The 23,680-nt window shown below is 38.4% G+C and overlaps 3 long non-coding RNA genes across 11 annotated transcripts in view; 2 read left to right on the forward strand and 1 right to left on the reverse strand.

Moving 5' to 3' along the window:
- The window catches only part of LOC111096362, a 56,396-nt gene extending 55,416 nt beyond the window's left edge, over positions 1-980 (forward strand). For all 5 annotated transcript variants that reach the window (XR_005361079.1, XR_005361082.1, XR_005361078.1 and 2 more), the window contains one exon: positions 754-980. This is a non-coding gene — a long non-coding RNA (uncharacterized LOC111096362). The remainder of the gene's footprint in view (positions 1-753) is intronic.
- The window catches only part of LOC102152190, an 80,480-nt gene extending 63,000 nt beyond the window's left edge, over positions 1-17,480 (reverse strand). Inside the window, exons 1-3 of one of the 5 annotated variants that reach the window (XR_005361071.1) lie at positions 17,316-17,477; positions 17,109-17,237; positions 16,810-16,921 (exon numbers count right to left, since the gene is read on the reverse strand). This is a non-coding gene — a long non-coding RNA (uncharacterized LOC102152190). Of the gene's footprint in view, positions 1-16,809; positions 16,922-17,108 lie in introns of all 5 variants that reach the window. The other 4 variants (XR_005361069.1, XR_005361070.1, XR_005361072.1 and 1 more) reach the window with 4 other exon arrangements.
- Positions 17,481-19,088: 1,608 nt separating this feature from the next.
- Positions 19,089-23,680, forward strand: part of LOC119872349 — a 36,975-nt gene continuing 32,383 nt past the window's right edge. The window contains exon 1 of the long non-coding RNA XR_005360407.1: positions 19,089-19,206. This is a non-coding gene — a long non-coding RNA (uncharacterized LOC119872349). The remainder of the gene's footprint in view (positions 19,207-23,680) is intronic.

Here is a 23,680-nt window from a genome sequence, read left to right on the forward strand (position 1 = left end):
AGTTTCACAGCAGAATACAGAATTTGTAAACATAAGCAACTCAATATAAAAATATATAAACAGAATACTCTAAGAAAGAAAAGAATGGGGGAAAAAAGAACAGAGCAAAAATATATACTCTTTGAATACACAAGTCTGAATAACTGATTAGCTTTGGGGGCATACTGACTCAGAATCAATAGGAAGGGCCTTGTGTGTTGTGGGAAATGTTCTGTATTTCAATTTTGGTAGTTACTATACATATATAGCCATCTATAAAAATTGAGTTGTATATTTAAGATTTTTGCACTTTATGTCTGCTATGGGTGTATTTAGTTTGCAGCAATACGTCAAGTTGAACATCGCATGTGCACTGCCTATATGTATAATGCAATTCCACAAAACACTAAAACATATTTTAAGAATAATTTATTGCTGGGCAGCCCCAGTGGCGCAGCGGTTTGGCACCGCCTGCAGCCTGGGGTGTGATCCTGGAGACCCACATCGGGCTCCCTGCATGGAGCCTACTTCTCCCTCTCTCTGCCTGTGTCTCTGCCTCTCTCTCTCTATGAATAAATAAATAAAATCTTTAAAAAAAAAGAGTAATTTATTGCTAAAACAAGTATAGTAAGTAAGATTGATTCAATCGACAAATTTCTTAAGTATCTTGTAATTTTGCTGGGGTCAGCTAATTAATAGTTTTAAGATCCAATGAGTAAAATATGTGTGATGATATAAAATAAAGTGACATAATAATTTGTTAAACCATTACAGGTATGATGTGAAGGCAAAAAGAAAAAAGTTATTGATTAAAGGAGAATGAATTTACTTTACCTGCATGGTTTCAAAAAGTATTCTTAATCAGAAATGACTCGGAAGGGCAGCCCGGGTGGCTCAGCGGTTTAGCACCACCTTCAGCCCAGAGCCTGATCCTGGAGACCTGGGATCGAATTTCGCATCGGGCTCCCTGCGTGGGGCCTGCTTCTCCCTCTGCCTGTATCTCTGCCTCTCTCTCTCTGTGTCTCTCATGAATAAATAAATAAAATCTTTTTAAAAAAGAAAAGAAATGACTCGGAATTAGCCATTTTCTAAAGCTTTATAGGTATGTGTTAATAAACTATTATGTTTTACATATTTATATGATAATTCCTTCTAAGTATTTACCATAGATTAAGAAATGTTGCTTTATAACACATCACTTTGAGTTATTTATTTAACATATATAAAAAAAACTGGGTATATAAAATTTTCTGTCACTGTGCATCTTTCAACAAACCCTCAGCAGCCTACAGCACTACACGGATGAGGTGACAGGTTCCGTCTGTCAGCAGTATCTGATATTCATGTCATTTTTTAGTGATAGATTCCCCCCCTTCCTCTTTTGGAGGAAGAAGACTACTTCTAAGAATGACAAAATGCAAGGTTTGAAATGTGATAGGCCACTTTATAACGTGGTTTCATGACTGACTGTAACTAGTACTTTTATGTCACTTTCTGACATACTTTAAAAATACAATTGTTGGAAATGCTAATAATTCAGTTCAGTTGGAGAGTGTTTCCTTCTTTTCAAAGAAGTACTACAAACACTTGATTCAGACACACACACACACAAAATACATTATAAAGGGGTTATCTGAGAGAATAATCAGATTTGCTTAAGCGGCTTATTTGTCATTACTTATGAAGAAGAGAAGTAACAATGAACTCTGAGTACATTAGGGAACACAAAGAGTAAGTCAATTTAGAAATATTCAAAAGTAGAATAGACTATTTTTTGGGCTATTTTACGTACACTTATTCTGAAGTTTTTTAACAAACTACTTGTGTATTTAGATATAGAGTAGATAACTAGCCTTTTGTTGAAGACTAGCCCTATATTGGTGATTTTGGTTTAAAAAATACGCATTTATAAATTTATATAACACTGTCCATTAATTACTCTGTGTTAGGTTCTAATATTTGCATTCTAGTCTTTGAGGTGAGAGCACAGCATTATTTTGCACCCAATAATCTGTATCTCCTTAATTACCTACCACCTTTTTAACATCCACTTTTCTTCTATGTGACAAAAGTTCTGAGTCATCTTCTCCCACTGGAAACTTATGTAAGAGTTGGATAAGGGAGCATGAGGCAAGGAAAAACAGGACAAAGATTTAGTCAGTGATATACAACACATCTATGCTGTTTTGTGATCAGTTATGGGTCTTATGTAAAAAGTTAATTCTTCAAATTTTGAAATGGTGGCATTTTATTTGGCACCGCTTGGGAATCAATATATGGAGTACCTCTCAGACTGCATCATCTTCTGAGCATAGAGGATACAAATAGTCCTTTACCCATTATTGGCCATCTTTGAATCTTGTGACTCCAGTGCCATAGTCACAACATGCTAGATCAATTATTTCCCCTAGAAATTAAAGGCATTTCATGATGTTTTGGTGTCCTTTGTAGAGAAACCAACTCATTAATATGTTTATCCATTGAGTAGTGAGTGTATCAGGATTTATTCAACTGAAAGTAACAAAAACTGGCCCAAAGTGGCTTGAACCACAGGAAATGTATCATTCACTTAAGTAGCTATTTGAGGAGCAGAGCCACTCAAGAACAACACTGAGGCATAACTATATCATTACATGAAACCTTTCTCAGCATATTATCTTTAGATCTCAGGCTTCAAACTTCACAGCTCTCGGATGGCTGTCACAGTTTCAGGCATCATGTGGTCCCAAGACAGCATGGGGTATGAAATGGAAGTAAATCGGAGCAAAAGTGTCTTCTCATGACACTCAATTTTTATTAGGAAACAAAAACCTTTCTCAGAAGCTCTCTAATAGGCAACCCCTAATTTCTCACTCACATTCTATTTCACTGGGAGTCAGACAAGCATAACTGAACTAAAGCAATTATGAATAATAACCATAACTGACCACTGGTACCTAAACAAAATAGAGCTTCTGTTAGCAAAAATATATGAGTGATGGCTATTAAGTAGACAACCAAAGATGTCAGCATCTGCCACAGATGATCATTATGTAATCAAATCCATAATAGAGAGTTTAAACACATGGCTAAATAGATAACACAGTGAAAGGAGAGACATAGTTAAGAAGTGCTGAAAGTAGAAATCATAACAGACAAGGGAGGAAAGAGTCATCAGTGTGGCAGGTTACTAGACCAAAAAGCAATAGATGTCTGATTCAAAGGCAACAACAAAATTACTGGCTCACTATATCTACTGTCTGGGTCATTAGAGTTGCTTATGGGTCACTGGAGCTACTTTTATGGTCTGAATGGTGATAAATGATTTTCTAGTGCTCTTTGATATCTTGCCCTTTTGATAAGGCATTGGGTTTTCTCTCTCCTTGGCTTCCCTGTGTTCTCTTAACATAAGTACCACCACCTGAGTAACAGGAGAATACTTGTGCCTCTTGAAAACTAAAAGCGCTAATATAGAGCTACTATTTGGACTACAATTCTTAGACAAATCATCCAGTGAATATTTCCTGACTCCTCACTGCATGCCTTACACTATACTTAGTTCTTGTTATAAAGGGTAAATGAGCCAAAGTCTTTCCCCTCATAGAACTTCATTCTATTCTAAGAGAGACAGTATTCAATAATAATACATATAAATTAGTAAAATATTTTCGTAGATGTGATGTCGAAGATGACAATGATGTTGAATATCATCATGTGCTAAGAAAGATCCTAAGCACCTTTTTTTGTTATTATTGCATTAGTTACCATTTTAATGTAGCCACCCTCTGTGTCTATTTTATCAGTGAGATGATGAGATAGTGATACAATCTATAAAGTGAATGAAAAAGATAAGAGGATTTTGTGAATGCTGGAATGAAAATTGATGCATAATTGTGTAAAAGAGAAAAAAGATACAAAAAGATGAGAGATCTGGAGAAATATGTATGGACAGAGAGAAGAGCAAGACTAAAGTCTATACACTTGCAACGAGTTTGGTGTTTTGAAGAATTGTTAGGAGGTCAAACTGGATAAAGTCCAGTGAGCAAGAACAACAATGTAAGAGAGCAGTAAAAGTTATACAGTTATACAGTAAAAGATTATGCAAAGCTTCTTAGACCATAATAAGAGGTTTAATTTTATTCTGAGAGCAGTGGTAAGTTATAAAATGGTTCAAAACAGGGAATGATGTGTTTAACTTATTTATCTTTTATTTTTATTTGTGTGTGTGTGTGTGTGTGTGTGTGTGTGTTTAACTTTTTAAATGATCATTCTGGCTGCTGCCTGGAAAACAGAGTCTAAGGCAACCAACTTGGAAACAAATCAACCAGCTAGTTACTAAGATAGTGCTGACAACAGGTGATGGGTGGTAACAACAAGAAAAAGTGAATGCAACTAGTTAAATTCAGGATATATTTGAAGATTGTACCCAAAGTACTTCTTGATAGATTAAATATGAGATAGAAAAGAAAAGAAGCAAAGATAACACTTAGCTTTGGGCATGACAAATTGCTGAATGGTAGTCTCTTTTACTAATCTGAGAATATGGAAGAATCAGTTTTACTCTTTTTTTTTTTTTTTTTTTTTTTTTTTTTAGTGCAAGGTAGTGGTGCATAGAATGACTAAACCTGAAAATTCCTTTTGAGATATCTATTCAGTGTCTAAGTAAAAGTGTCAAATGAACATTTTTTTCTTTATAGACTCAATAAGATGATTATTAGATCTGTTTTTCTCAATAGGATATTATTCATTTTTATTCATTTATCTATTCAGTCACTCAAGAAAAAAAAATGTACAAATTATTTTAGGCCTTTAGTAATAGCTTCAGATATTTTTAGCCCTCTCCTCCCAACCGAGCTTTATTTCACAAACCATATACAGTACACATTAAGATAATTTACTAAGAATGTATCAAGCTGAACTTTTTATCCTAATTTGAACTTTCTCTTCTGTTTGTCCAATGACCATGTTGAACTTTGTTCAACCCCTGTGATGCTGGAAAACGGGAAATGTTAAGAAATTCTCTCGCATTGTGTGTCCCAAGAAATGGCTTATGGCACAGACCACCCCTCCCTGTAAGACTGAGGTGAGACTCAAGAGGCTCCATTGTTTATCTGTGATAAACCCAGACACAGACCATCCAACTCTCCATTCGTTGCTTCACAAATGATTAGTTTTACTACTTGTTCTCCATTAATTAATCAGAACAGAATGCTTATTAACAAAACATTAAGATTCTTGCCCTAGATCCTTAATTTTGGCCCATCCTCACCCTGAGCCAACATATACCTCTTCTTAAAGGCCTCTTCCAAGAACAGACTCACTGCCTGATAAAACATGCTTTGATCTACTATCCAAACATGGCATTTTTCTCATCCCACTTTCCTACACTCAGTTCATCTGGCCTTGTTCAGTTCCCTCCATAAAAGAAAATCCATTTTTTCCCCAACCCATCAGACATTTGCAGAGCTTATTTCAGCGTTCTCTCTAGTGCAGCAGTCCTACCCCTACCCCATCTCAACAGTCCTTTCCTTCTCCATTCAATAATGCTTTTGAATATCTCCCCTTACTAAGCCTGGATTTACTTATTTGACACTAGGTACTCGACTTTGGTCTAAAAGATCTACAACCATCTTTGACTTATTATATCAACTGTAATTTCTTACACTAACAAAATTCTACCTCATTCTGTTTCTCCAGAATGTGTTTACCTTCACCTTTCCACTCTCCACAAGAATTAGATAATATTATCACAACACAAAGAGCCATAGAACAGGGAACCAGGGCAGCCCAGGTGGCTCAGCACTTTAGTACCACCTTCCACCCAGGATGTGATCCTGGAGACCCTGGATTGAGTCCCACGTCGGGCTCCCTGCATGGAGCCTGCTTCTCCCTCTGCCTGTGTCTCTGTCTCTCTCTCTCTCTTCTCTCTCTCTCTGTGTCTCTCATGAATAAATAAATAAAATCTTAAAAAAAAAAAAAAAAGAACGGGGAATCAGCCACTCTAACTAAAGAGTGTAACCATTTTACCCCTTGCTCAACATTGCCAGATGATTTTTCCCTAAATGATTTTCCCTAAATCTCTTCTTCTTCTGATCTACATGTCTACATATAAAATATTGAGAAAAGAACCACAACAATTTCCTAGCCTGTCTAAAAAAAAATACAGGGAAGAGAAAGCAGGTGGGATTAGATACCTTAGCCTGGGATCTGGGAAACAGGTGAAGGGAGAAGAACTCAGATATATGTTAGAACATCATTTAAATGCATGGCCATTAAGGGGCACCTGGGCAGCTCAGTCAAACATCTTGCCTTCAGCTCAGGTCATGATCCCAGGGTCCTGGGCTGGGGCCTTACTTCGGGCTCCCTGCTCAGTAGGGAATCTGCTTCTCTTTCTCCCTCTGCCTCTCCCCCTGCTTGTGTGTGTGCTCTCTCTCTCTCTCCCTGTCAGAGAGATAGAGATAGAGAGAGAGAGAGAGAGAGAGTCTATACTGAATAAAAAAGAAAACTGGAAGAAAAAATAGGAGGATTTCAAAGTATGAAATTCCAATTGAAGAAGGAACACTAAGAAAATTATTTTGAGGATTTCTTAGAGGGTGATAAAACAAGATGTTGACTTAGGAGTCTCCAAAACCCCCTCCCTCTATGAACACATCAAATATACAGCTATACCTCAGGTAATTACCTCTGAAAGAAATCCAAAAACTCACTGAATGACGACTCCATAGTGGGCAAACAAGAAAATACATCAAAAGGGTGGGAGAGGTGGAGATACATTCTGACTATAAATTCCACCCCTGGAGCCAGGTATTATGTCTGCTTCCCAAGGGATGGGTTCCCACACTGTCCAGCTCTGACAGTTAATCAAGGTTTACATTCATGAGACCCAAAGGACTGTGGCAAACTAAGGAGTTCTTAACTGGTTATCTTTTTTTTTTTTTCCATTTTTTTAAATTTATTTTTTATTGGTGTTCAATTTACTAACATACAGAATAACCCCCAGTGCCCGTCACCCATTCACTCCCACCCCCCGCCCTCCTCCCCTTCTACCACCCCTAGTTCGTTTCCCAGAGTTAGCAGTCTTTACGTTCTGTCTCCCTTTCTGATATTTCCCACACATTTCTTCTCCCTTCCCTTATATTCCCTTTCACTATTATTTATATTCCCCACATGAATGAGAACATATAATGTTTGTCCTTCTCCGACTGACTTACTTCACTCAGCATAATACCCTCCAGTTCCATCCACGTTGAAGCAAATGGTGGGTATTTGTCATTTCTAATAGCTGAGTAATATTCCATTGTATACATAAACCACATCTTCTTTATCCATTCATCTTTCGTTGGACAGCGAGGCTCCTTCCACAGTTTGGCTATCGTGGCCATTGCTGCTATAAACATTGGGGTGCAGGTGTCCCGGCGTTTCATTGCATCTGTATCTTTGGGGTAAATCCCCAACAGTGCAATTGCTGGGTCGTAGGGCAGGTCTATTTTTAACTCTTTGAGGAACCTCCACACAGTTTTCCAGAGTGGCTGCAACAGTTCACATTCCCACCAACAGTGTAAGAGGGTTCCCTTTTCTCCGCATCCTCTCCAACATTTGTGGTTTCCTGCCTTGTTAATTTTCCCCATTCTCACTGGTGTGAGGTGGTATCTCATTGTGGTTTTGATTTGTATTTCCCTGATGGCAAGTGATGCGGAGCATTTTCTCATATGCATGTTGGCCATGTCTATGTCTTCCTCTGTGAGATTTCTCTTCATGTCTTTTGCCCATTTCATGATTGGATTGTTTGTTTCTTTGGTATTGAGTTTAATAAGTTCTTTATAGATCTTGGAAACTAGCCCTTTATCTGATATGTCATTTGCAAATATCTTCTCCCATTCTGTAGGTTGTCTTTGAGTTTTGTTGACTGTATCCTTTGCTGTGCAAAAGCTTCTTATCTTGATGAAGTCCCAATAGTTCATTTTTGCTTTTGTTTCTTTTGCCTTCGTGGATGTATCTTGCAAGAAGTTACTGTGGCCGAGTTCAAAAAGGGTGTTGCCTGTGTTCTTCTCTAGGATTTTGATGGAATCTTGTCTCACATTTAGATCTTTCATCCATTTTGAGTTTATCTTTGTGTATGGTGAAAGAGAGTGGTCTAGTTTCATTCTTCTGCATGTGGATCTTTTCAGGGTTCAACTAAGAGAGAACAGACAATAATGCCCACCTCTTAGCCTTTTCCTGAAGGAGGTCCATCTACATACTTTTTCCCCTTTCATTTTTATTTAAATTCTAGTTAGTTAATATATAATGTAAGATTGGTTTCAGGAGTAGAATTTGGTGATTCAACACTTAACATAACAGCACCCAGTACTCAACACAAGTGCCCTCCTTAATATCCATCATTCATTTAGCCCATCCCCCCCCACCTTCCCTCCAGCACCCCTCCGTGTGTTCTCTGTATTAAGAGTCTCTACAGTTTACTTCCTTCTCTTTTTTAACTCCCTTCCCCAATGTTCACCTATTGTGTTTCTTAAATTCCATGTTGAGTGAAATTATGCAGTATTTGTTTTTCTCTGACTTACTTCACTTACCATAATTATACTCTAGCTCCATCCATGTCACTGCAAATGGCAAGATTTCATCTTTTTGATGGCTGAGTCATATTCCACTGTGTATATATTCCATCTGCATACTTTAAATATTACTGCCTAAGGGTCAGGCTTCTAATTTATCATGAATCCAGGGTCTGTCTCTGATCCTCTCAGGGAATGAGGAAACCAAGAGACACCTTCTCAACCATCTCCCTATACCACACCATAAGACACCAGTATTTCCCTGAAAGGAGCTTGTAACACCTCTGTGCCATAGCTTTTGTAGCTGCTGCCAAGAGATGGGTCTCCAGATTAGCTGGCTCTGAAATCCAGTGGAGATTTCCATTCGCAAGTTCCACAGGATTACAGCTAACAAAGCAGCAGCTCCTAATTGGCACAGGTACACTGCCCTCTCTCCCTCCCAACCACCGGCTACACACCCCGGCCCAGGGCAGAAGTGGCAACAGTGCCCATCTCCCAGTTTCTCCATGGAAGGGACGAACTGCATACTTTCCCAACTGTTGCCCGAGGATCTGACTTCCAATTAGTCTGAACTGAGCTAAATGCAGTCTCCCCCTTTGGGACACTAAGGGTCTTAGCATATCCTCAATTACTACTGTAAACCACTAAGAACAAAGAATGTGGTTTGGGCAATTAAAAAGGTTGAGAGACAAGCCCAAGCTCAGGCCAGGTTGATTGATGAGGTTCATTTACTACAGAAGATCACTCTGTCAAGACTGAGAAAGGGGACTCTTATTTATTTTTGACAAAGAAGCCGAGAATATACAATGCAGAAAGGATAATCTTTTCAATAAACAGTGTTGGGAAAACTGGACTGCCATACACAAAAGAATGAAACAACCCCTTTTCTTACACCATACACAAAAATCAACTCAAAATGGATTAAAGACTTAAATGTAAGACCTGAAACCTTAAAAATCCTAGAAGAAAACACAGAGAATAAGCTTTTCAACATTGATCTTGGCAATGATTTTCTGGATCTGACATCAAAAGAAAAGATAATAAAAGCAGAAACAAACAAGTGGGACTACATCAAACTAAAAAAGTTTCTGCACAGTAAGGGAAATTATCAACAAAATGAAAAGGGAACCTACTGAGGGGGAGAAAATATTTGCAAACCACATATCTGATAAGGGATTATATCCAAAATATTCAAGGAATTCATGAAACTCAATAGCAAAAAAATAAAAAAATAAAAATAAAAAATGGGCAAAGGATATGAATAGATGTTCTTCCAAAGAAGACATACAAATGACCAACAGGTATATGAAAAAATACCCAACATCACTAATCATGTAAATGCATATCAGAACCACAATGAAATATCACCTCACATCTTTTAGGATGATTTTATCAAGAAGACAAGAGATAACAAATGCTGATAAGAATATGGGGAAAAAATAAACAAACCCTTGTACATCGTTGGTGGGAATGTAAACTGGTACAGCCACAATGAAAACAGTATGGAGGTTCCTCAAAAAATTAATAATAGAACTATGATATGATTCAGCAGTCCTATTTCTGGGTATAGTTCAAAAAAAAAAAAAAAAACACAACCCTACTATCTCAAAGAAATGTCTGTACTTCTTTGATGCATCATTTACAATAGCCAAAATATGGAAATAGCCTAAGTGTCTGTCAACAGATGAAAGGATGGAGTATGAGACAGAGATAGATGATAGATGATAGATAGATAGATAGATAGATAGATAGATAGATAGATGATAGATAGATAGATAGATAGACAGATAATGATAGATAGATAGATAGATAAGGATAGATAGATAATGATAGATGATAGATAGATAGATAATCCAATCTTAAACAAGAAGGAAATCCTGTCATTTATGACAACATGGATAAACCTGGAGGATTCACAAAAACAAGCAAAACCCCACAAACTATAACTAGCATTACACTAACTGAAATAAGCCAGACAGAGAGAGACAAACACTGTATGGGATCTCTTATACATGGACTCTACAAAAAAAAGTCAGACTCATAGAAACAAAGAGTAGAAAAGTGGTTGCCAAGGGCTGGGGTGGTAAGGAAAATAGGGAGAGGTGAGTAAAAGGGTAAAACTTTCAGCTATAACATAAATAAGGTCTGAAGATCTCATGTATGATATGGTTACTGCAGTTTACAACACTGTAAACTGGAATTTACTGAGAGTAGAACTTGAACATTCTTATCAACAAGTAAAAAGGGTAAGTGAGGCACTAATTAAGTTACTATAATCCATAAGCTTGGAGGATCAGATATGAGAACTGATAAGCTGGCAGAGTTGAGAGAACTTTTTCACAAGTTCACACTTGTTCACGTGGATAAAGGGAAGATCTGAAGTGATTTTTATATCTCACATTTTTGTAACTAAGCCCAGAAACACAAGGTGGTGCAATTTATTAAATGGACATTGAAGAAAAGGGCAAGCTTTGGATAACTGAAAATGTGTTCGGTTTTAAACATACTTAATTTGAGGTGCCTGTGGAATAACTAGTCTAAAAGGAAGTTTCCTATATGGTTCAGAGAAGCAGTTAAGGCTGGAGAATTAGGTATATGATTTTTCAGCATATATAAAGTTACAATATAGAAGTTAAAGTTCTGAGAATGGATAAGAAAAGTGAGAGATGAGACTGAAAAGTTGTGTGTGATATCTCACTAGGACTGATCATTAATCTCCTACATTATCCTGCCTATTTCTGAAGTCAGTTAAATTAACTCCAAGTCAGCAAATACATTATGCAGCCACTCTGTGCCAAGATACCATTCTAGATTTTCAGGATACAATAGTAAAAAATAGAGACTCACTGCCTTTCCTTTAAGAAACTATAGAATTCTTTGAGAATAGATCTTTATATCCATGATTAATGGTTTCCTAACATCTAGAACGTTATTATTCCAGCTCCTATACTGGGCATTTAATTATTTCCATGACTTGAATGGATGCTTATTTACCTCTAGTAGGCATATACTTCTTCTTTGCTTAGTGCAGTTTGACCCTTCCTCTGGCAGCAGCACATGTTTTACTTAAAATCTCTCTCTTTCCAGCCCTCAATCCAGGGGTTTACCTGGAGAGGAGAGGGAATAATTGACCACACCTGTAGTTCACAGAAGACATTGTGATGGGGACCTGACCCATTGGAGCCTTTTATATCAGAAACCACAGGGCAGACAGGGACAACTGGCCATCACACCATCCAGAGCTAACAGGGCTTTCTGGAGAAGTATGGTAATTCTTGGAAAAGATTATTTCCCTCCTATGAGTGCTGCTGCTAAGGGTTAGACAGTAGGCTGAAGCTGCTGGAAGCTAAATACACAATATAAAGAATCTGCCTGAGAGTAAAGCCCGAGGAAATTAGCATCAACACAGACAGACTACTGTGATTCCACAGTATTTTTTGACTGAATCCAGCTCTACCTGAAACCAACTTTTTTTTTTTTTTTTGATATTTCTAAGTAAGTTGGAATAGGGATTTTGTTACTTGTAAGCAAAATATGCCACCCTATTTTAGCATAGATTTATAAATACAGGTTATGAAATCAGATGTTATAGGATCTAACTTCTCTTGTTATTAGATGGATGCAGTTAGTAAGTTGCTTAGCTTCTCTATGCCAAAGTGTCCTCATCTGTAAAATAAGGATGATGAAAGTGCCAATATCCTAAGGTTGGTATGAGGACTAAAGGAGACAACGGGTCCTTTCATCAAAGTTGGCACAAAGCAAAACAAAGTAGGACAATGATCATTATTATTGCCATTCACAATGTTTTAACCTTTAGCTCAAATGGAACAACTCAGTTTCTGAGAGTTACTTTGTACAGGCCTATCCCAATGCTTTTATCATGTTTAACTTAGCATCATTATTTCAAGTAACAAATATTTATTGCGCTTGTAGGTAATATTGCATATGTTTGCATATTATCAAGCATACACAGATTAAAATAACTGATTCTTGCTTTTGGCATGTTCAAACCAAGTTGAAATGCAGAATAAAATATAATAGTATTTATATAAGTGTATATATGCATGTGAACATATAAATGCCAAGACAACAGAGAAGTAAAATAACAGAATACAGAAAGAAAGCAGAAGGAAAAATGGACGAAGCACTGAAGAAAGAGGATTGGGCTGATGAGGAGGTTTGTTTGGATTTGGCCTGGGGATGCCTGGGTGGCTCAGCGGCTGAGTGTCTGCCCTCATCTCAGGGCATAATCCCAGGTTGCAGGATCGAGTCCCACATCAGGCTCCCTGTGAGGAGCCTGCTTCTCCCTATGTCTGTGTCTCTGCTTCTCTCTCTGTGTCTCTCGTGAATGAATGAATGAATACATACATACATACATACATACATCTTTTATAAAAAAGAAGTATTTGGATTTGGCCTGAAATAATTATGCCATAATCTGGTCATTAAACATATATCTCTAACAACTATTCATGTTATGAAGGAGGAGAAAGACAACTGTGAGGAATTTGTGATAATGTAGAAATGCCAAATTTCCCAATTGCTATTCTGTAGCATTTCTCAAATCCCTGCCATCTGATGATTGTACATAATGAGCTCCATATTATAAAACAGTGAATTTTCACCTTCTGTGCATCCTTATAATTTAGATTGTTCTATTAGTCAAAAGTCCTATGGCCACAGACAGATGCAATGTAAGAGTGGGAAAAATTCATGTATTTTGCTGATAGAAGCTGTGCTTCTCCAGCCCCAACATCCAAAGTCTATCTGGAGCTTTCCAGACTTGCAATTGTCAGTTTCTATTCCTGAAATATTCTCTCTGAGATATCTCAGATGCTCTCTCTCTCTTCTAAAATAACTTCTAAGAGATGATGTCTATCATCATGTTATCAAAAGTGCCTCACCTACCAATAAATACTTGACCTTTTATCCCATTTTATTTTCTTCTAGAATTGTCTTCATAACCTCATTTATTTATTTTATCCCTCCCAATGTCTAAGATAACTTGGAGCAGAGACTGTTTTTCTCTCCACAATTGTAACACAATGATCCAAATGTCATACTTACCCTAAACACTTGAGGAATATGTGTGAAACACAAGAGACACTTATAAACTAGTGTCTAAATCACTAAATTTGTGATTAAAAATGAAATAAAATTTACTTTGAAAACTTTTTATCTTGAAACAATTATACATTCACATGAAGCTATAAGAAATAATTTAAAAATTATTCATTATTTTTTTATTTTCCCATTATGGAAATTAGTCAGTTTTTATAGTCAGCTATTATTTACTCCCTTTAAGCTACTCTGAAAACAACACTGCTCTACTATTCAAGTTGAATATATTGCTCTATTTTTTCCTATGTCACATTCCACACTCTTCATAGGATTCATTGACCATAACAGTTTAACAAAATCACAGGAAATAGAAATTACATGCCAGATCACAAAAAAGAAAAAGATTTTCTCCTATTCTTGCATTTTTACATACATGAGGATATATATATATATTGTTTTTTTAAGAGAGAGAGTGGTGGGGAGGGGCATAGGGAGAGGGAGAGAGAGAATCTTAAACAGACTCTGTGCTCAGCAAGGAGCCCAATTTCGGGCTTCATATCACAACCCTGAGATCAGGACCTGAGCGGAAATCAAGAGTTGGATGCTTACTCACTGAGCTACCCAGGCACCCACGCAAGGGATCTTTTAGATCTTTTAGAAAGACATAAACCATGACAGTCAGTTGAGCACCTGACTCGTGGTTGCAGCTCAGGTCATGATCTCAAGGCCATGAGGACTTTGTGCTTAGTGTGGAGTCTGCTAGAGAATCTCTCTGCCCCTCTTTCCCCCTCATGCTTTCTCTCTAAAATAAATAAATCTTAAAACAAAACAAAACAAAGAAAACCATAAGTATTATAAAACTATGAGGTCACTCCATTTTCACCTTTATTTTCATTATATGACTATTAGACTCTACGATAATTCAAGAAACAGAAAAGGAAACAGAAACTATAGAGAAAAAAACCTCAGCATTTTCTGTTAAAACTCTGTAAATATGAATCTCAAGGATTAGATTTGTTTTTAAGATTATTTATTTACTTATTTGAGAGAGAGAAAGAGAAAGTAAGCTCGAGTGGAGGTCAGAGGCAGAGGGAAAGGGAGAAGCAGACTCCCGCTGAGCAGGGCGCCCTACACGGGGCTCGTCCCAGGACCCTGAGATCATGATGTGAGCCTTCGGCAGACACATAACGGCTGAGCCACCCAGGCGCATCCGTGTTAGATTTGTTCAAAGTGAAACTGTACCACCTAGTAATTCAAATCAGCTTCTTTCTAGGATCATGTGCTTGTTTGCTCATCAAATATTCATTCACTGCATGTATATTGAGCACTTAAAATGTGCCAGGAACTATTATTATAGAGGTTGTATGGTTCAGACAACAAAATAAAGATCCTGTTTTCATGAATCTTAATTTGTACCTGGAGAATATAGACTCATACACAACATACATACAGGTGCATACACACTCGGTCAAATCACTAAAATATGTACTCTCCTGGTGCTAAGGCTGTGGAGGAATATAAAGCAGGGAAGACAGTAGAGAATGACTGGACAGTGGAGAATGGGCAGCTTTAATTTTAATAGTTAAATAGAATGGTTAGAGAAGGCCTTCTTTGAGGTGACATTTGTTCAAGGACCTGAAGACATAATCAATGAACCACACTCAGTCTGTAGGAAAAGCAGGCCAGGCAGTCATAACCCTCAACCAGTTACGTGCCTACCCCGTTCGAAAGAGCAGAGTGGGATGGGGGTAGAGAAGATGGTGCTTTGGTTAGAAAGGAAACAGGAGATGAATAATTTAGGGCTCTGCAGGCCAATGTGAGGCCTTTGGACTTTATCTCGAATCTAATAGAATTTGAGTATTCTGAGCAGAGGAGTATCCTGCCCTTACTTTTGTCTCTGGATCACTCTAGCTGCCAATAAGGACACAAGAGAGCAGTCAGAAGTTTTAAGCTGCAAACTATTCCATTAGTCTGTAAGAGTGGGAAATGGAGAAACAACAACAACAAAACCAAACCAAACCCTTCTCATTACTATATATATGAACAGTGAGTACCACAGAAAACTTTCAGTAAGTATTAAGCAGCTGAAAAAAAAAAAAAATTTCCCTGGAAGAAAGCTCCAGGCTGCCCCTTTCCTCACTACCCTCTTTCACTATATAAAACTTCACATACCTTCTCCTTGACTCTATGTAAAACACACGTACTTCTCCCTCTCCATTGTATTCACCTTTTTGTTTAAGGAAGCAGAAGTGTTAAGCTTCAGTTATTCTCTTTTCATCTATTAAAGCTTTATGCATTACGTGTAATCCATACTTTGTATCATACATCAAAACAATTAATGTACAGTACAGAATTTATAGAGTTGAACATAAAAAGGGCTTTATCTCCACTTGATGTACAATGTATGCAAAATTTCCTTTTGAATTAATGGAAGTCATCCGTGGGCTTTGTGAAGAGAACATTTTCAAGAGCTTTTTAGAAGATTTATCAGAATATGTGTATAGCTCAATTTCTTGATAGGTCTGTTGACTTTGTTGTTTAATTGGTTTATAAAAGTGTTTAAAATTGGCCTGATCAGAAAGCTCTTTATTACTCCAATATAAAAGGGTATCATCAGATACAGTATCTGTACAACTAATTGTTAAATGTCTTACTTTTACAGAAATGACTTACCTCTGTTCTTGGGATTTTTTTCCACTTATCTTCCACTTAGTGCTCACAGTCCTCAAATATTTACATTCTTTAATACTATTCAATTTCAACACCCTCCTTCTAATGCCAGCCCATTTGGATGGCCATCTACAGAGAAGGGAACTTAGCAGATACTGTGAGACACTTAAAAAAAATAAAGTAACAGATTTTGCAGTTACTTTAATTCAAATCTAGGATATAGTAACTGCTATATTCCAAGTATAGGCTTAGAAATTTTTCTAAAACAGATAATTACAGAACTGGGACTACAGAACGAATAATAATCGGATAGGATGTGCTCATTCTCTACCCTAAAGATAACCAGCCCCATGGATATTCTGTTGGAAATTGTTTTGTTCTGTTTTTAAGCAATCACAAGCACCTTTGCATTCGTAATTCTGAAAACAACTTTGAATAAACCCTTATCTATGTTTTAATTCCTTTAACACACCTTTGTAGTGCCTATTGCATACCAGGTACTACTCTAAGAGCCGTACATACACCCACTCATTACGTACTGGTGACAATTTCCTGAGGTGGGTCCTACCTTGATACCAGTTTACTGAGGAGTGTCTTCTGCACATTCTCCACGCGGCGGGCCAGCTACTCAGAGCGTTTGCCTCCCAGGTCTTAAACTCTCCAACAGCTCCCCAGACCAACTGAAAGAAAATCCGAATTGCTTATAGAGTGGGCTATAGAGTATGACATAATCTGGCCCCTGCCTGATTCTCCCTACATTTCTTCGAGCCTCCCTTTCATCCCCGAACTCGTCCACACTGGCGTGCCTCCTGCACCTGAGCACGTCAGTCCCGTCAGTGCCGTTGTCCCTCGCGGCTTCCTACTCACCGTTTCCTCTTCCTGCAGTGTCGTCGCGTTGCCCACCTGGCGGCCGCAGCAGCCCGGAGGTCCTTGGGGCCTGTGGCTGCCAGGCGCGGCCGTGACCCCTTGACCTGCGGGTGCCAGCGCCCAGGTGACCTGCCCTGGCAACCAAAGTCTGACTTTATTTACTTATTTATTTTTAGATTTTATTTATTAATCATGAGAGACACACACCGAGAGGCAGAGGACCCAGGCACAGGCAGAAGCAGGCTCCCTGCGGGGACCGGGGTCACGCCCGGGGTCACGCTGCTCCGCCCAGCCGCCGGGCCCCAAAGTCTGGCTTTAGAGGCTGGGCCTGCTCGACGCCTGGGACGCTCGGGCTGCCGCGGGATCCCGGCCCCGCCCAGGCCGCGCCGTCCGCAGCCCGCTGCCCCCCTCCCGCATCGGGGCCCGGGGCTTGGGGGAAGGTGCTCTCCACCGCCCGCCGCTCTTCCCCGCGCCTGGCCTCGCGCCCCGGCAGGCCCACCGGGCACGGCCGCTTGCGCATGCGCACACCCGCCGCCCCGCGTGCGCCACCTGCCGGCAGCCGCCCACTTCTGCCCCGCGCCGGGGAGGGAGAGGCGCCTGTGCAGCCGAGCGGGCCCTGCAACCCCGCCGGCACCTGCACCCCCGCGGGCACCCGTGCCACAGGTGGCCATTCGCCAGCCCCGCCTGAAGGACAAAAGCCACAGCAAGAATCCCTTTGCTCAGCCCCTTTTGAGACGGGGTCGTGTGCCCAGCTGCGCTTCTGCGGCTGAGCGGCCGAGGCCTCCGACCCGGCGCTGACCCGCTGCAGGAGCGCCTGTTTGCGGCCATTGAGTCGTCCCACTTTGGGGGCAGCGGGGGGATTTGCATTTAGAACAGCGGATGCGCCGTAAAACAACAACGTGCGATCTCAGGAAACGGTGTGAGGCGCGGAGGAGCCCGTGACCGGACCCACGCACCTGCACCGAGTCCTGGTCACTTTGCGTTCCACTCCTACATACAATGCTTCAGCGCCTCTGCAGACTCCTGGAGAGCTGCCCTCCTGAGCCTGTTTCCGTAACTTGAGCCTGACACCCCCCCACCCCCACCCCCAGCGTCTTGAACTCCCTGCGAGCACAGGCCTTGCGGATTCCTGCCGCAGGATCCCTGTGGCCCTGAGAGCCCCCGTGTAGCAGGATCTGGCTAGGTGGCTGCTGAGTGACCCAGCCGGAGAGTTGCCTCATCCATCTTTTTTTAAAGATTTTATTTATTTATTCATGAGAGACACAGAGAGAAAGAGAGAGGCAGAGACACAGGCAGAGGGAGAAGCAGGCTCCATGCAGGGAGCCCGACGTGGGACTCGATCCCAGGTCTCCAGGGTCACGACCTGGGCTGAAGCGGTGCCAAACCACTAAACCACCCGGGCTGCCCAGCCTCATCCATTTTTTTTTTTTTTTTTTTTTTAGCTTGATCCATTTTTAAGGCTTTTGCAACTTTCATACTCGACAGTTCATAAACTTAGTTTTAAAATATTTACTTGATTTTGAACCACTGTTATGAGTTAACATGTTTACCATTTAATAGTATACCAATTACAATTTTATATCTAATAATTATTAAATGGCTATTATTTCCATGTACAGCCCCAGGGTCATGCGTCACTTACTTCTTAGAACAATAATATTAATTAGATATTATTGTAGATGAAGAAACACCATCTAAGAGAGGTAAAGTATTGTCCAAGAGACCACAGCCATGTAAGCAGAGTTGACGATATTTAACGCATTGAGTCTAACTTTTGAGCCAGTGGTCTAGATGACTCCACCTGACTTTCTCTTTAATGCAAATATTCAGAGTCAAGAGTTCCTGAAATAATTTGCTTTTATGACCGGTATAGGTAGTCTAGGGAGAGGCCCCCAAATATCAAACATATCTGTGAGGGGCAGGCATGCCTACCTTCCACACTGAGGAACTCACGAGTTACCCATATTTTCCGACAGAGAGCCTTGGAGACCACGTTTTTCAGATGGAGTAGCCTCAAGGAGAAAAGCTGCAACACCGCATCTGACTTCACACTGGCAAGAAACAAACCAGCATTTTGTTCCCTGACTGGAATCTCTTGGTTAGTTTATTACCACAAAACCACAGTATAAACTCAGTCTAGTCTAACAATACTACTAAATTACAATTTGGGAAAATACACAATTATTTTCCAAAATCTGTTATATCTATTTATCTAATAGAGCCACATAATAGCATCCACAGATTATAGTTTTTAAAAATATGTATTTTCTTTTTTTATTTTTTTTATTTTTTTTTATTTTTTTGTAGTTATTTTCTATTATGTGCTGCCCATCTAATAAAGCCACATATGAAATCTGTTATATCTATTTATCTAATAGAGCCACATAATAGCATCCACAGATTATAGTTTTTAAAAATATGTAGTTATTTTCTATTATGTGCTGCCCATCTAATAAAGCCACATACGAAGCCACATATTAAGCAACAGTACTATATATATTTCCATCCTTCTACTCACAGTCTCACAGTCTCTTGGCCAAAATTAGTAACATGACTCCAAACTACATATAAGTGAAATATAAGCCAATACATCAAATATTCATAAGTGAGAAAAACTTTTCCCTTCTTCCCTTCTAGGTTCTTTGGCTGGTCTAATACTTAAATTGACATGAGATGGATTAACAGGGGGAAAATTAATTTTGTATAAACAGAAGCCACACAAAGACATAAGAGGCTCCCTGGTAGTTGGATAATTGTAGTTTATATCATTCTGAGCTAAAGAGAAGGGGATGGGGCCTGAGGTCTCAAAGAGGAGGAAGAGAAATCTCAGGAAAATGAGAAAATTAGTAGAGAGAAAATGAGAAAACGGATGTTTGGTAAATGTATGTTTGCTAGGCCATACAAAAAAGTCTTTCTGATATAAAAAACTATCTTTGGTATTAGTTCTTTTTTTGGTACAGACCCTCTATCTAAATTTTTTTAGGCAGTTAAGGGGTAGATAAAAAGCTCTTCTTGAGTCTGTTGGGTTTTGTCTTCAGCTTGAAATAGTCCACCTGCTAAAGTGGCACATTCTGGAGTCATGTATTCGGCTCTCCCTTGCTGGTGATGGTAAGCTCTGTCTTTAACATTTGTAACAGAGTGAGTGTTGTATTCTCAGGAGAAATACTGCAAAACAAACAGATTACTTGTATTTCACTAAACATAAAGCCTTCATGTCAAATCCTAAAATATATTTTAAATCATTTACTAGAAAAACATTTCAGGTAAAAATCCACTTCAGACTTTAATAGCTAAAGATTATCTTTAACAAGCATTTTAACTATCACAGTTAATAATGTGATGATGTAGATAATGAATTAAATACATATACTTCAGTAATGAGATTTCCAGTAAGAAGTAATTGGAAGATTGCAATGAAACAGTACTTATAATGACACAACAATAATTATAAGTCAATTTGGCTTGGAATGTGTACATCTAAAATAATAATTCTATGAATTTAATTATTACCAAATGAAAGTGTACAAAATTGTCATGCCTTACTAAAATGCTATTTTTACCATTTTGATATTTTTGTGACTATTTAACATATATTGAGCTGCTACAATGTAACAGATGCCATTTTTTAAAAAATTAACAATTTGTTCCTGGAGTAAAGACAATTTAACACACTATGTAAAAAAGAATGGATAATTCTCTTCACCAGTTAGGGCTGCTATAACAAAAATACCATAACCTAGGTGGTTTAAGCAAGAAACATTTATTTCTCACAGTGCCAGAGGCTGAGAAGCCTAAGATCAAGGTGCCAGCAGTTTTCATATCTGATGAAAGCCTTCTTCCTGGTTCATAGATGGTAATCTTCCTATGTGTCCTCACATGGTGGAGGAAGAAAGTTCTGGGCCCTTGATTATAGTTCCATTATAATCCCCAACCTGTTATGAAGGTCCTCGCCCCACCCATGATCACCTCCAAAGGCAATTACCTGCTAAAGGCCAGACCTCCAAATAGCATCGCGTTGCAGATTAGGGTACAACAGAAGAATTCTGGGGAGACAAATGCATTCAGTTCATAGCAATGATGCAGTAGTATGGGACAAGACCTTATTTTTATAAGGACAAAATGAAAATGATTCTACAATTTTATTTATTTTAAAAACACACAAAGAGCAACAAACTTAAATCATTGTCATAGCTAAAAGTTGCCTGAGGAGATAGGACAACTAAGGTTTATGTGATATCCTAGATCAGAAAAAAAGACATTAGGTATAATCTAAGAATTCCTAAAGAAAGTAAGGACTTACTTAAAAATAATGTATCACTGTTGGTACACTAGTTATGACAAATATTTCCTATAATAATACAATAATAGAGGAAGCTGGGTGTGTGTTATGTGGGCACTCTCTGTATTACCTTCAAAATTTTTTTTTCCAAACTAATAGTAAGTCAAACTATCCTAAGATGAAAGTTTTTTTTGAAAAAGTAATTCATAACCCTGAAAACTATATATTTTTTCAAAGTAACATAATTACTTCTACCTGAAGGCAAAGTTTCCCTTTTTCTAACTGAATATCATGTTAATGATGTCCTTGATACCAATACTACAGTGTTTCATAATTCAACAGTTCATAAAGTCAAACAAAATTTGAAATATCATAGAATATAGTGAAAATAACAGTTATGAATATAACATTGCTTGTATCCTTCAAAGTGATGTACTTGAAAAAGTAATATGCTATAACTTTCAATATATCTGTAGTATTTGACCATCGATATTAGGCTGATATTTGCCTCCCCCCTCAGAAAAGAATAATTATTTCACATTGGTTGATGGTATAAAATAAAAGACAAATTGTTTTCAAGAGAATGATCTGATTGAAAAGTGTTGTTTGGTAAAGAAAATTAAAAACTAAATCTTCTCACTTGATAACCTCTGCTAAAGTAGAAGAGAAAGAAACAGTTGTATCATTGAATGAACATTAAACTAGAATGTGATCTACATCACAGGCAATCTGCTAGAGATTGCAAAGACAAATAAATCTCACCCTTTAAATAGGTAAGCATATGCAGCCCATCACATACATGTTTTCAAAATAAATTACAACTAGTCCTTAAGTAAGAGGACTTGCCAGCATCACTTGTCACACATAGCTCATCCTAAATTCACCAGATAATTGGGTGACGATCTGTGTCCACTAATAGGCTTTACCCAAAAGAAAAATAAATTCATATCTTTATGACAGGAACTAGTTTTAGAGTGAGGTACCCATAAATTTAACCTCCTGTCCTCTCATGGAAACACAGAGATGGGACAGTATCTTCCTTGATCACCTTGAAGGACATGGTTCTGAGGGATTTGAAAAAGACATCCCGAGGTCACAAAGCTGGAAAAAGTCTTAGCTTTTAAAGGGATTTACATCGATTTCCAAAAGACAAAGACAACACAATTATAGGATTCCAAAATAAATGCTCTATGGAAAGGGCAGGAGGGAAGTCTCTTCCCTTATTTTCAACAGGAAGAATTAAGCATCTTATTTTTAATTTGTATTTGCTCTGACGGTATCCATCCACATGCACTTGAATCATTCAAACTATCACTGTCAGAAATATCAGAGGAGGGCACCTGGGTGGCTCAGTGGGTTAAGCGTCTGCCTTTGGCTCAGGTCATGATCTCTGGGTCCTGGAATTAAGGCCTGAATCAGGGCTTAGTCAGCAGGAAGCCTGCTTCTGCCTCTCCCCACCTTTTGTGCACACACATGCTCTCTCTCTCTCTCTCAGTTTGTCTCAAATAAATAAAATCCTAAAAAAAAAAAAAAAAAGAAATATCAGAGGAAACTTAGAAGTAGGCACAAGAGATGGGTGCAGCTAAATTGGCTTTGAAGAAGAAATCAGAGTGAGTGAGAGACCCATTATCTAAATGTTTAACTTAGAGTGATATGGCTATTGTAACAACAGATTGAAAACAAAAATAATTACCTCTCCTAAGTACCGTGTTCTTGGAAATATGTAATTATTATGGCAATAATTATTGCCCTAGGGTTCTAATTATAAGCAAATGAGTTAAGTGAGATTTCAATACCAGAAGTCCTTTACTGAGAAGTTCCACTCTAGTTATTTTTTTGTACACTTCGCACATTACTTTAATGTTATTTTACTTATGTAACTAACAACCAGGTTAACATATGGAACATTATCAGCACCCTTTTCAAAACTCTTTACTCATCCTAGGTTCATGATATCCTTCTAGAAACTTCCTTATTTTACATTTTACATTTAGATCTATAACTCCTTGGAATCTGAACAAGATTTCATTTTCCCTATATAGGTGTCTGAATGACCCATGACCACATATTGAAAAAAACATTTTTTTCTTCCACTCACCACTTTACAGTGATGGTTTTGTCATTAATCAGTTGTATAGCCAGATGTGTTTCTGGGCTGAGTATGAAGTTTGGTTTTTGTTTTCCTTTGTTTTTTTTTTTTTTTTTTTTTTTTGTCTATTCATTTAAAATTGTGCCCATAGCACAAGTTCTAAAATACTGCAGTTTTATAAGGAGTCTTGTCATCTGGCAGTGC

The sequence above is a fragment of the Canis lupus genome, chromosome 6, assembly GCF_011100685.1.
Source record: "Canis lupus familiaris isolate Mischka breed German Shepherd chromosome 6, alternate assembly UU_Cfam_GSD_1.0, whole genome shotgun sequence".
Lineage (NCBI taxonomy): Eukaryota > Metazoa > Chordata > Mammalia > Carnivora > Canidae > Canis > Canis lupus.